Source organism: Rhinopithecus roxellana, chromosome 10, assembly GCF_007565055.1.
Source record: "Rhinopithecus roxellana isolate Shanxi Qingling chromosome 10, ASM756505v1, whole genome shotgun sequence".
Taxonomy (NCBI): domain Eukaryota; kingdom Metazoa; phylum Chordata; class Mammalia; order Primates; family Cercopithecidae; genus Rhinopithecus; species Rhinopithecus roxellana.
Genome location: NC_044558.1, coordinates 36129935 through 36145589, shown reverse-complemented (window position 1 = coordinate 36145589; position 15655 = coordinate 36129935).

Here is a 15655-nt window from a genome sequence, read left to right as displayed (position 1 = left end):
TCCTGTTGGCTGTGAAACTTTCTCAGATTTTTCTCTGTTTTTAATGACCTCCACAGTTTTGAGTACTGGTTAGGCATTTTGTAGAATATTGCTCAGTTTGGATACATGTGATGCTTTTTTCATGATTAGATTGGGATTATGAGTTTTGGAGAGAAAGACTACAGAAGTGTCATTCTCAGCATATCATATCAAGAGCAGATACTATCAACATAATTTATCACTGCTGATGTTAACATCAATTACCTGACTGAGATAATGTTTATGAAGTTCTCCACTATAAAGTTATTTCACAACACCTTCCACACTATATTCATTGGAGAAAAATCAAAATGTGCACCCTACACTTAAGGAGTAGGAAGTTATGTTGCATCTCCTTGAAGGTGGAGAATCTTTGCAAATTAGTTGGAATTCTATGACTCTATCAGGTATTTTTCCAATAATTTCTTTATATAAACATGGACTCAAATATTTATTTTATACTTTTGGTTACAATCCGGTACTACTCAAATTTTCCAGCTTTGGCAACAGAACGCTCTTTCTGGGATCAGCCATGTTTCCAAGGAGCCCCAGTTCCTTTAATTGGAGAATGATATTACAAACCAAGATCTGGGTGCTAGGTGTTTTTTATTTACTATCTTAACATGCATGGGAAAGGAGCAGTTTCAGACATTTCTTTCAGTCCTGCTCCACTTTGAAAGTTCCAACTGCACAGCACAAGTGATCAAAGTGGAGTTACTCCAACTTCCAGGCATATCAATTCCAATGATACACTCAGAGATTAGGGGAATGTCCACTGAGTGGGTCCACATCTATAAAATGCACATAAGCCTGCCTGGGCTTTAGCCAGGATCTGTCTATTATCTGGCCCTGTCAGCTCCAACTCTAACAAAGGGCCATAATGATCCTTTGGATCTCAATGTATAAGCATCAATTCAGATTCCGTATCTGTCAATTTTTGAAATATCTGTGTATTCCACTTTCTCCAGTGAAAAATCACCTGAATAAATAGCTATCCTTTCAGGGAGGGTGAGGGAATAAATACAATTTATATTTATCACAATGTTACAGGGCCCTTCTGTCAATGGGGTCTGGACCACTTTCAGGTTCCTGTTCCTCCATTCTTTTTTTCAGGTCAAAGATGTTACTTGGCACCATTACTGGCTGCCCGTCTGTTTTGCCCTAGTCTGCCATTCTCTTCTAACAATCTACACAACCCATTGCTGGTGAAGCCCCCTTGACTATTTTCCTGACCTTGCTGATGCTCAAAGTGTTTGTGATTCCCTACCTCATTGTGATTAAGCACTGCCGCCTGGATTCCATACTCTGGGATCAATCAATCCTCAAGGATGTTAACAAGTACAATTCTGTGTCAGCCTATCCTACTATATCAGCTGTGTCGTGTAGAAAAGAAACACGACTGAATTTTCTCATACTGCATAAGCCCATCTCAGCAACAGATTCCTGGTGGCCTTTGTGAATGGCATACCATCTATTCCAGCCTTTTTTTTTCCTTTTCTCCTCCTCCTCCTCCTCCTCCTCCTCCTCCTCCTCCTCCTCCTCCTCCTCCTCCTCCTCCTCCTCCTCCTCCTCCTCCTCCTCTCCTTCTTCTTCTTCTTCTTCTTCTCCTCCTCCTCCTCCTCCTCCTCCTCCTCCTCCTCCTCCTCCTCCTCCCTTTTTTTTTTTGGGGTGGGGGGTGATACTTTAGTCTACCAGGTACCAGGGTGATTCGGCCATTCTCACATCACTCTGAATGAGCCATTACCCTTATCGTAAGAGTAAGTTTGTTCCCATCGCTAGGATTCTTGTGTGGTTAAATCCTATGTCCTAAAAAAGTGCTCATAACTCATTGAATTCATGCTTATCCAATTTTATGTTCTGATCAAGCACCCTCAAAATATTAATCTCAGGAGTACCTTTCTGGTTCCAACTGGTACATGCTAAATAATTATTATATATGCCTTGATGTGTAATTTCTTTGTTTTCTTATAAGTCCCAGCATGTCTCCAGATGGCTGGTGCTAGGATTTAACACTAGCTATTGGTCTAGCAGTCAGGAGAGGGACAGCTCCTTAGGGGATACCTTTTGCCTTGGGGTGGAAGGGATGAGTTCCCAGCAGTGTATCCCTGAGCAGTGAAGTCCTAGCTCTTATTAAGGAAAAGTGGGCTACTTATACAAACTCTGAGGGCTGCAGGAAGTCAACAGAGCAAAAATCCTCAGGGATGTCTGTCCTATTTTTTAGGATCCCAGATTTTTCCAACAAAGACTCTGGTTTTAGCATAGCAAACTTGCCTTGAGCATTTAAATGTTGCTGGGATTTTGCAACATTATCATATCTTGTGGCTGCACCTCAGCTTTTTCTTTGCAGAAGAAAAAAGGCTTTTTGTAAGTTACCAAACATGTTCTCTGGCTCTTACACACAGACTTTATTTCTGTCTTTGTTTTAAATTGGCAAGTAAAAGTTGTATATAATTATTGTGTATACCATGTTTTAAAAGATACATACATTGTAGAATGGTTAAATTGAACTAAACATATGCATTAACTCACATATATATAATGCTTTGTGATGAGAACACTTAAAATCTGATCTCTGAGCAGTTTCCAAGAATACAGTACATTGTTACTAACTATAGTCACCATGTTGTTCAATAGATCTCTTGAATTTATTTCTCCTAATTAAAATTGGGTATCATTTAACATCTCCCCTACCGACCCGCCTCTGAGCCCCTGGTAACCACCATTCTACTCTCTACTTCTCTAAATTCATTTCTTTTTAGATTCTGCATATAAAAAAGACATAATTCTGTGCCTAGTATATTTTATGTAATATAATGTCTTCCACGTTCATCTATATGGTCTCAAATAACAGGATCGTTTTCATTTTTAAGGCTGAATAGTATACCAATGCTATACCAAATTTTCTTTATCCATCTATCTGTTGATGGATGCTTAGGTTGATTCCATATTTTGACTATTGTAAATAATACTACAATGAACAAGGAAATGTGGATATCTCTTTGAGATACTGATTTCATGTCTTTTGGATATATACCCAAAATTGGGATTGTTGGATCATATGGTAGTTCTATATTTTTTATTTTGAGGAACCTCCATACTGTCTTCCATAATGGCTATACTAATTTACATTCTCATCAACAATGTACAAGAATTCCTTTTTCCACATCATCTCAATACTTGCAATCTTTCATCTTTTTTTATTATAGCCATTCCAATGGTTATAAAATGATATCTCATTGGGATTTTAATTTGCATTTCTCTGATGATTAGTGATGTTGAGCATTTTCTCATCTACTTATTGGCTATTTGTATATCTTCTTTTGAAAATGTCTATTCAAATCCTTTGCTCGTTTTTAATTGGGTCATTTGTTTTCTTAGTAATAAGTTGTTTGAGTTTCTTATTTTTTTATATTAACCCCTTATCAGAAGGGTGGTTTGCAAATATTTTCTCCCATTCCATAGGCTGTCTTTTCATTCAGTTGTTTGTATCCTTTGCCATCAGAAGCTTTAAATCCCATTTGTCTATTTTCTCTTTTATTGCCTGTACTTTGGGGGCTATATCTAGAAAATAATTGCCAAGACCAATGTCATGGAGTTTTCCCCTATGTTTTATTCTATCAGTTTTACAGTTTTGGGTTTTATACTTAAGTCTTTAATCCATTTTGAGTTTATTTTTATTAAGAGTCTAATTTCATTCTTTTTCGTTTGGGCATCTAGTTGTTCCAAGCATCATTTATTGAAAAGACTGTCCTTCCTCATTATGTGTTCTTGACACTTTTGTCAAAAACTAATTGACCATAGATATGGGGATTTATTTCTTGATTCTCTATTTTGTTCCATTGATATATGCGTCTGTATCTATGCCAGTATCCTGTTGTTTTGTTTACTATAGTTTTGTAGTATATTCTGAGGTTAGGTAGTGTGGTAGCTCTAGTTTTGTTGTTTTTACTCAATATTGCTTTGCCTACTTACTCAATATTGCTTTGGCTATTTAGAATATTTTGTGATTCTATACACATTTTAGGATTTTTTTCTATTTCTGTAAGAAATGTTATTGGAATTTTGATAGAGATTGAATTAAATCTGTAGATCTCCTTGGTTAGTATGGACATTTTAAAAATATCAATTCTTCCAATTCATGAACATGGGCTATCTTTCCATTTATTTGTGTCTTATTTATTTCATAAAGTTTTATAGTTTTCAGTTTCCAGGATTTTCACCTCCTTAATTAAATTTATTTCTAAATTTTTATGTTATTGGTAGCTATTATATATATATATATGACTTTTTCATGATATCTTTTTAGCCTTTAACTATTCTTCATAAATCTTAGCTTTTCATCATCTCTCTTTAGTATGGCAATAACATATAGTAAATAATATGCCAACCCAATTGTCCTTGTAAGCATTGTTGCCCTCCATATCCTTCAAATGCCTGAGTCATTTTACCAGCAAGGTTTTCTCCCCATTGTAAAATTTTCCAAGTTCACCACTGGTGAATCTTCAGCAATTGGTCTACCACCTTGTACTAGAGGTTATTGGTTTCTTCTCCCATTCCACTCAAGATTGGCCCCCCCTCACTATTCCTAAAACCTCATCTTACTGCATGTTTTTCCACACCACTCTTTGCCCCCTTTGTATCTATTCAGGTCCTTTTAAAAATAGACACTAATATACAAGAAATTTATTGAGGAAAACACTTGTAAAGAATGAATTAAATTGAATTTGAAATATGACAAGGAATGTCCCAACTATAAAAAAAGAATAGAATTTCACTGATAAAAATTATATACAGAAAAAAGTGGTAGACATGGCAGATGAAATGCCATGGCTTTAGGAGGTTTCTTTAAACTTAGGTTTTATGATATCAGTTGTACCTGAGTAGCATACTCTAATTGTTACAGTGTCATGTTAAGGAACATGTTTTAATAGTGATAGTTCCATAAACACACATGATGGGGCACAAAAAATAGAATAATTTAACATGCAAAATATAATACTACCAAATAAGAAGATATCATAAATATATTTTCAGGCAAATAGAATATTCAAACTATCCAAAAAGTGAAAAATAGAAAAAATATAAATTAAAAAACTATTCAGGTTAAGTGTATTTTCCTAAATTACTGTTCAAAAAAATCCCTCTTGATAATCATTATTACTAGCAGTCTGTCAAGGGCTCATCCAGAGTAAAGAGTCTTTTGAATTTTTGGAATTCATTGGCACATTTTGTTCTCAGGAGAAGAGAGTTTCTGGAACCAGTAGCACCTATGGGATCTAGTTACTTGAAATAATGACATAAACAAAAGCAGCATGTGGGCTGTTCATTTATTTAGAAACATGCAACGGAAAGACAATAAAACACTGTTGACATCACCAAACATCAGTTAAGGTCAAGCAGTTTCTCAAGAACTGAATACCAGAGAGAAGATTTTACAATACAATGTTCATAATTCTCTTTTATGTTGACAAAAGTAACTAGTTCCACTGAAAAAAAAATGCAGATTTCTTCTAAGTGACATTCTTTCTGTGCTACAAGTAACATTATACATTTCAACATCTACCAAAGAAAGTCTTTATTTTCAAGTTGTGAGTGCATTATATACTATGATTTATGAAGTTCAAGATAAAAGAGCTGCTCTTTTATGGAAAGGTTTCTGATTTCATAGGGAAATTACTACTACTATAATTTATTGCCTAGTAGTAAGATTGCTGTCATAAGTTATTTGAGCACATTTACCTTAAAGATGTTGTTGTTATCCCTTGGCGTTTGTAGAATATAAGATGTTCCTGTAACTAACACTTTAAGATGTTAGCAGCACCAGCTATTAATTACTTTGCCTATAATATGTGCATTAATTCAACTTCTGGAGAATGATGGGCCAGAAGAGAATTAATATTTATTGAAAGCTAACTTTATGTCAGGAGCTGTGCTAAGCATTTTATGTACAACTTCTTGTTAAGTCTTTAGAGCCACATAAAATAGGCATTATCCCTATTTTAAAGTGGAGACAATGGCCCGCAGATCCTGAGTAACTTGAACAGGTCATATGGGTAGTAAATGACTTAATTGGGATTGAAGCCTCATTCATGATTATACACATCCCATGATGCAGTTTTACAACAGAATACAATATATTGTTACTCAAATCCTAATTATAAAATACTCTATCATCTTAGTAAATCAAGTATTAACTGGTAACCATATGCTTAAATATATGCTAGACAATGCTGGGACTGTAAATAGAGTACATAATATGTTCCTTGTCTTCACTGGATGAGGAACTTATCTTTTATAAATAAATTCGTGGTAGAGATAAATTGAAAAGTTGCTGTCAATAAAACCTCTGAATACATGAAATTGTCGAAGACTCTAAAGTATGCTGTTTCATAGGGGGTTTTACCCATCTGGTCATATGTGGTTTTAGCCAAGTTTATACTTATAGACATAAAGCTTTTCCTTGATAATTATGTGGAAGAAAGCTGTGTCTCTCTTGTCATGTCAGCAAAGAAGGAAGAATCACTAACAGAAAAAATAATGAACTATTATGTAAAAGAAAATCCAGATAATATGTTAATATATTAACATGCCTGCCATGAATCTACCAAAATAATGTCAAAATGCTTTCATGTGCATTATTAAGTTGAATTATACAATATGAATGTTAGTATCTTCACTGTTGAGTAAATTATCAAAGACCCAGATTGAAATAATTTATTAAGTCAAGCTTAATCTCTTATTAACACTATTCTGTGTGATTTCATATATCATATTTCTATAAATAAATAAGAAAAGTGGCATTTTTAATTGCCAAAATATTTAACAATTCACTTTGGCCAAAAATATAATCTAAAAACCAAAACATGAATGACATATGACTTAATTGACTTTTGACAAGAATCAATGTAATATATAGTGTTATGTATAATAACATACATTTTATGTATGATTAAAATAATACATGCACAAAATATCATGCAGATGAAGATTCTTATCACTTCTTGGAAGACTCAGAAAAATTTAATTTTGGTATCCCTTTTTCTCTTCCTTTCCATTCTATGACACTGCTTTCTTTTATTAGTAACTTTTATTTTCTAGTATTTTAGCTTCTACAGGTCAACACCATAAAGATCATTTTATTCCTGAAATAATGATTTACTTCAAAAAGAAAAAAGGACTAGAAGACTAACTAACTGTTAGCAGAAATCCTCACCTTGCAGGACATGATTGTCGATATTGACACATGGTCTTCATCTCTCAAATTATATAATTTATGTATTAATATGTTTGACCCCTTCAAATCTCATGTTGAAATTTGATCCCCAGTGTTGGGAGGTAGGGCCTAATGGGAGGTGTTTAGATCATGGGAATGGATCCTTCATGAATGGCTTGGTGCCGTCCTCACAGCAATGAGTAAGTTCTTGCTCTGTTAGTTTCAGCGATAACAGAGTTTGGCACCTCCCTCCCCTCTTGTCTTGCTCTCTTGCCATGTGACCCCTGCAAAAGCGGGCTCCCCTTCACCTTCCACCATGAATGGAAGCAGCCTGAGGCCCTCACCAGAAGCAGATGCTGGAGCCATGCTTTTTGTACAGACTGCAGAATGCTGAGCCAAATAAACTTTTTTTAAAAAAATTTAAATTTAAATTTTTTTTTATTTTAAGTTCTGGGATACATGTGCAGAATGTGCAGGTTTTTCACATAGGTATACATGTGCCATGGTGGTTTGCTGCACCTATCAACCCATCATCTGGGTTTTAAACTCTGCATGCATTAGGTATTTGTTCTAATGCTCTCCCTCCCCTTTCCTACTACCCCTCTACAGGCTCTGGCATGTGATGTTCCCCTCCCTGTGTCCATGTGTTCTCATTGTTCAACTCCATTTATAAGAGAGAATATGCAGTGTTTGGTTTTCTGTTCCTATGTTAGTTTGCTGAGAATTATGACTTCCAGCTTCATCCATGTTCCTGCAAAGGACGTGATTTCATTATTTTTTATGGCTGCACAGCATTCCATGGTGTACATATGACACATGTTCTTTATCCAGTCTATCACTGATGAGCATTTGGGTTGGTTCCAAGTCTTTGCTGTTATAAATAGTGCTGCAATAAACATACGTGTGAATGTGTCTTTATAGTAGAATGATTCATAATTCTTTGGGTATACACCCAGTAATGGGATTGCTAGGTCGAATGGTATTTCTGGTACCATCCTTAAGGAATCACCCACTGTCTTCCACATTGGATGAACTAATTTGCACTCTCATCAGAAGCGTAAAAGTGTTCCTATTTCTCCACATCCTCAACAGCATCTATTGTTTCCTGACTTTTTAATCATCTCCATTCTGACAGGACATAGGCATGGGCAAAGACTTCATGACCAAGACACCGAAAGCAATTTCAACAAAAGCCAAAATTGACAAATGGGATCTAATTAAAATAAAGAGCTTCTGCCCAGCAAAAGAAACTAGCATTGGAGTAAACAGGCAACCTACAGTATGGGAGAAAAATTTTGCAATCTACCCATCTGACAAATGTCTAATACACAGAATCTACAAGGAACTTAAACAAATTTATAAGAAAAAAAAAATAACCCCATCAAAAAGTGAGCAAAGGATATGAATAGACCCTTCTCGAAAGAAGACATTTTATAGCTAATAAACATATGAAAAAAAACTCATCTATGATCATCAGAGAAATGCAAATCAAAACCACAATGAGATACCAAATAAAGCTTCTATTTATAAATTACCCAGCTTTAGGGATTCCTTTATAGCAACACAGATGAAATAAGAATGTTACCTATCTCTAGCTGGCTTTTTATGGTCTTTAGAAAATCTAGTGTGACAGTTCTTAAAATCATGGTTACAATACATTTATTTATGTATTAAATTTATATTAGATCTCCATACAAGTAACCAAGAACACCTTCTTCCCAAACAGTTGCTTCTCAAGCTATTTAAGTTTTCCTATGAAATGACTAATAGTAATGAAAACCTTCATATCCAGCTTGTTCCTACCACTTCCCCACTACCACAGTCTTGCTGAGATTCTTTGGTTTTGAACCTCATTGTTTGAATCTTCAAAGCTTATCCCAATCATTGGTTGGTTCACAGTAAGTGCTCAGTACCCCTTATTTAACTGAAGTAACTGGGGGAAAAAAAGACTCTTTTCTGCTTCTCTTAAAACCACTACTACTTGTTTTATATTGCTGTTGGTTTTTAATTAGTATGTCCACTTGACTTATTTTGGGACCTTCCTGAGCACGTGAATCATGGAGCTTGTTTTCTTGTGTGTTTTACAACAAAGATCTTTCATTTTCACTTTTCTTTCTCTTACTAGCTTTTGTTTTGTTGATAAAGACTATCTGCCATTTCATAGTGATGACATGAAGAAAATGCTATTGTAGCTATTAAAATATATTTGTGATTGTTTTCTTTTTAATTTTCACAGTTTTTAAAGCATCAAGTGAGTTATACGTTTAAAAGATCAAAGCATATGAACATGTCACATTAAGTTGTCAAGACACTGAAAAACTTTAGCCCTTGAGGAGTAATTACTGTCATACATCAGAATAAAATGCTCATGTATCTTTAGTCAGATACTTAATGTATTCAAATAACACCTTATAAGTTGCGGTAAAACTCAGGAACAGTAACCTTGAATTATTCTGATATTTTTAAATCATGAACAAACTCAGATTAAGATACACTGTCCAGAGAGACACCTCAACACATGCACACACACACACACACACAACCCTAGTATCATTATTTGCAGTTTCTTTCAGTTAAAAATCATTCAGAAAATTTCTTCTAATACTTCCTCCCACACCCAAGATTAATGACTGTTTACTACTCCCCATTGCTAAAAAAAAAAAAAAAAGGAAGCATTTCATTGAAGTGCAGTTTCCATTTATACTATTTGAAATAAAATTAACCTTAGATGCCAGTGACCTTGAATCTACCTCTTTTTGGTAAAACTTTGTAGGTATATTAACCATCTGCTTAAACCTTGAGCAATAAAATATGCTCACATGGACAGGCAAGTGAGTGCTTTTGGCAAAACTTTATACACAATAATATAAAAAGTTATGTTAGCAGTTCAGGATTTGAAAGAGAAAAAACTGAGGCACAGAGCATTTAAAAAGAAATAGTACAAAAATTACCTAAACAATCAAGAGCAGCAAAAGTGAGAAACCTATCACTCAAATTCAAATTTAAATTCTCATTCTGATTTTTAAAATATTGGATGTCCGTGATCTAAGTGATCCAAAAGTTCTTCTAGGGTTTAACTATAATGAATAATTCGGTTTATGCTACTGAATTAAAGATTAATTAGTTATATACCTTACACTAGGCCAGAGGTATTAATCCTATTTGACTGTTTCAGTTATTTATCGCTGAGTAACAAACCAATCGCAAATCTTAGTGGAATAAATGAACAACTTTATTAAGCGCCAGACTTCATGGGTCAGGAATATAGACAGAGTTCAGAAGTAATGGTTTTTCTCTAATCTGCAATTTCTGAGGCCTCAGCTGGAAAGACTAAAACACTAAGGACTGGAATCATCTAGAGGAGTCTTCACGTGTGTTCCTGGAAGCAGATGATGTCTCTTGCCCGGGATCTCAGCTGAGGTTGACAATCAGAGTTGCATGCATCCTCTCCATGTGGTTGGGGTTTCATTACAGCATGGTGACTGGGTACTATATCAAGCACCTCAAGATGACCAAGCAGAAGTGATATTATCTTTAATGATCTCTCCTTGGTCACTGTTACTATAGCCGTAGTTCCACTTAGATTTACAGAATGACATCAGCCCCATCTTTCATGGAGGAACTGTCAAAGTCATACTGGAAGAAGAGCATGTGGGAAGAAATACTACATTGCAACTATGTTGGAAAATACACTCTGTACTATTAACTAAGAAGGGGAGGGAAGCAGGCAGTAATCTTCGGGGTAGTTTTTCAAAGTAGATGAATGTAGGCAAAATGAACCTTTATTAGGTTGTATATTCCTTAAGATTATTTGTTTGTTTGTTTAATCTGAGTTGAAGCCACAGTGAGCTTTAGAGATCAGACTAAAATAAAACAAGTGAGTCTATGTTAAACTTGAGAGGCAATGCCAGATAGTGGTCCAGGGCATGGACTCTGACACCAGATGACTGAGTTACAGTCCTGGCACCAACGCTCACTAGCTGTGTGACTACAGGCAAGTTTCCCTCTTTATGCCTCAGTTTCCACCTCTAAAGGATTATGATAATGTCTGATAACTTGTTGTGGGGATACAATAAGTTACTATTTGTGAATACTCAGAACAGTACCTAAAACATTATAAGCATTATAATGAGGTAAATAAAAACTGTATCAACACCTCTAAACCCGAGCACCATAAAAATCTGACAAATAGTGGTTTTATTTTTAACCTCATGACACTTGCTATTTATTTTCTCTGTGCAAATCACTTTCCAGCAGTGCAAACTAGGCATCTTGATCTGGCAAAGGTGTCATCAGTAGAAAATTCTGTACAGAGACCTCCCCAAATAAGATATATTGTAGCTAATGAGTTAGCTAAAACACTTCCAGGGAAAAAAAGCATGGAAACAGTTAAATAGAGCACAGTTACATCTAGCCTGATTCTCTGATAAAGTTCATAAGTATGCATGTAGAAGTAAGAAGATCATCTATTTATTCTCCTCTAAGGTAGTGACAAGAATTTCTCTACTGGTGAATTTGCAATTAAAATATTCTCTATCCCAGGCACAAATATTGAGCTTTATCTGCCGTCTGCACTCTGTCCATTACATAAACTTTGTGGAAATAAATGACATTCCCTTGTGCCACTATTCCTACCACATAAACTGTCATTTTAAATGGCAAGAGATTAAGAAACCTCTGAATACTGAGTTTTCTGATATTTTCAGAGTAAATAAGTTGCAGTGAGAAAAATTAACTTCCTCTATCAAAGGAATGTTATCAGTAATCCTACCTAAATTGAGAGCAATGCCATTCATGGAGCTACACACAATCCTTACATAATATGTTTAGGATTCAAAATCCAACCAACTAATATTTGGCATAAACATTTATTGTCAAAGGGAAAGGATGGAGTTTCATCTAAAAAATGAAACTGAGGCATAGTCATAAGAGGGAGAGGAATAATTTTTGACAACTTTGTTCCTTATGGACTCAAGCATGCAATTGAAAGCAAAAAGATAGTATTTTCTTAAAAATATACACCCTCTCAAAAATGAGTCATTCCTTTAAGAAATAAATATGTACCAGGGTTTATAATGTGAACCCCTAGTCACTGTTAATATAATAGTAAACAAAACTTATATGTTCTCTACTCTCTTAGAGTGCACAGTCTAGTGAGAGAGAAATTAGGTAATTAAATAATCCCATAAACAGAAAGAATACTGGAGATTTGGTAAATATTGCAAAGTAGATTTAATGGGGAGTAATATGGTTTGGCTGTATTCCTATCCAAATCTCATCTTGAATTACAGTTCTCATAATCTTCACATGTCATGAGAGGGACATGATGGAAGGTAATTTAATCATGGGGGTTGTTACCCTCATGCTGTTCTTGTGATAGTGAATGAGTTCTCATGAGATCCAATGATTTTATATTGGATATATATATATATTTTATATTGGATAAAATCAAAGGGCTTTTCCCCCTTTGCTTGGCACTTCCCCCTCCTGCCACTGTGTGAAGAAGGACGTATTTGCTTCCCTTTCCACCATGATTGTAAGTTTCCTGAAACCTCTCCAGCGATTCTGAACTCTGAGTCAATTAAACCTCTTTTCTTTATAAATTACCCAGTCAGGGGTATTTTTTCATAGCAGCATGAGAATGGACTAATCCAGTAAATAGGTACTGTGTAGTGGGGTGCTGCTGTAAAAATACTGGGAAATGTGGAAGCGACTTTGGAACTGGGTAACAGGCAGATGTTGAAACAGTTGGGAGCGCTCAGAAGGAAACAGGAAAATGTGAGAAAGTTTGGAACTCCCTAGAGACTTGGAAGGTTCAGAAGACAGGAAGATATGGGAAAGTTTGGAACTTCCTAGAGACTTGTTGAATGGTTTTGACCAAAATGCTGATAGTGATATGGACAATGAAGTACAGGCTGAGGTAGTCTCAGATGGAGATGAGGAACTTCTTGGGAACTGGAGTTCTCAATAAGATGACTCTTTCTACCTTGTGACGCCTATTGCAAGGTGACTCTTGCAATGCAAAGAGACTGGCAGCATTTTTGCCCCTGACCCAGCGATCTGTGGAACTTTGAACTTGAGAGAGATTATTTAGGGTATCTGGAGGAAGAAATTTCTAAGAGGCCAAGTGTTCAAGAGGAATCAGAGCATAAAAGTTTGAAGAATGTTCAGCCTGATGATGCAGTGGAAAATAAAAACTCATTTCTGGGAAGAAATTCAAGCAGACTGCAGAAATTTGTGTAAGTAATGTGGAACCAAATGATAATCGCCAAGACAATAAGAAAAGTGTCTCCAGGTCATGCCAGAGACCTTCACAGCAGCCTCTCTCATCACAAACCTGGAAGCCTAGGAGGAAAAAACAATTTCCTTGGCTGGGTTCAGCATAGAAATTCTGTGCTGCTGTGTGCAGCATAGAAATTGTTGTCCTGCATCCCAACCATGGCTAAAAAGGGTCAAGGTACAGCTCAGGCTGTTGCTTCAGAGGGTTCAAGCCTTGGCAGCTTACATTTGGTATTGGGCCTTGAGTGCATAGAAGTCAAGAATGGAGTTTTAGGAACCTCCACCTAGATTTCAGAGAATAAATGGAAACTCCTGGATGTCTAGGCAGAAATTTGCTGTTGGGGCAGAGCCCTCATGGAGAACCTCTATGAGGGCAGTGTGAAAGGAAAAGGTGGAGTCAGTACCCCCACAAAGAGACCCCACTGGGTCACCACCTAATGGAGCTGTAAGAAGAGGGCCAACGTCCTCCAGACTGCAGAATGGTAGATGCATGGATATCTTGCACTGCGCACCTGGAGAAGCAAGCTATAGACAGTCAACAGCAGCCCACAAAAGCAGTCAGGAGGGGGCTGTACCCTGCAAAGCCACAGGGGCAGAGCTACCCAAGACCTTGGGAACCCTCCTTTTGTATCAGCGTGACCTGGATCTGAGACATGTAGTCATAGGAGATCATTTTGGAGCTTTAAGGTTTAATGACAGCCCTGTTGAATTTCAGACCTGTAGCCCCTTTGTTTTGGCCAGCTTCTCCCACTGGGAATGGATGTATTTATCCAATGCCTGTACCCCCATTGTGTCTAGGAAGTAACTAACTTGCTCTCAATTTTACAGGCTTATGGATGGAAGGAATTTGCCTTTTCTAAGATGAGACTTTGAACTTAGATTTTTGCGTTAATGGGTTAAGACTTTGGGAGACTGTTGGAAGGGCATGATTCTGTTTTGAAATGGGAGGACATGAAATTTGGGAGGGTCCAGAGGCAAAATGGCATGAATTGGCTGTGTTCTCACTGAAATCTCATCTTGAATTATATTTCAATAATCCCCACATGTTTTCTAAAGGACTCAGTGGGAGCTAATTTAATCATGGGGGCGGTTACCCCCATGCTGCTCTTGTGATAGTGAGTGAGTTCTCATGAGAACTGATGATTTCATAGAGGTCTTTTCCATTTTTGCCCAGCACTTCTCTTTCTGCCACCATGTGAAGAAGGACATGTTTGTTTCATTTGCTGCCAAGATTGCAAGATTCCTCCCCAACAATGCTGAACTGTGAGCTAATTAAACTTCTTTGCTTTATAAATTACCCGGTCTCGGGTATGTCTTTATTAGCATTGTGAGAACAGACTAATACTGGGAAGTCTGCTCTAGTGAGGGATGTCAGGGTATTAAGTAAAAATTAACTTGATAAAAGGGCTACGGGCAGCTTCACTGCCCCAGCAGAATGAAGGGCATAATCAAAACCTCCAAAAATGGAGGGGATTAGAGGTGTTGAGAAACTGAGATTGTGTATTTAGTTACTAGAAGAAGTGACGCGTGGAGTTGACGGAGTTTCACAGGGGCAGGGGGGCACCAGATCATGCAGTTAATTGTTATTTCTACAATTTCCACACTGTAACTAAATATTTCTTTGATTGATGGTAAACTTTGCAGTGCCCTTGAAATAGTATTTCCTCCAAAATTGAAGTCCATATTAAGGATTTTTTTCTTATCCTGAAAACAGTTATAATAAAAGCCATTAAAGTGTCTTAAACCAAAGACATTACATGTTCAAAACTGTATGTTCAGGCTTGGGTTTTGAAATTCCCCCTGGCCTTCAGGAAGTAAGGAACCAGATGAGATGGAGAGAGATAGACTCAGAATTACATCTTTCTCTAAAACGTGCTTTTATGCACTTGTGTACCAAACAAAGTCAAATTCATTGCAAACTCTGTCATATCCCTCATTTTAAATACTCCATGGCCTCTTAAAGAGCTAATGGATCTGTCTCTTTGGTCATGCCTTCATTATCAATGACATGAATTGCTGTGAATTTCTTCTAATTTTATTTCTTCAGCCAAGGATCAGCCTGGGGAAGGAAGTGGGGTTTGCAAGCCAGTTAAAGAGTTTCCCAAATGACTTGAGCTTTCTATGGCGGTAGCACTTTCCACTAAT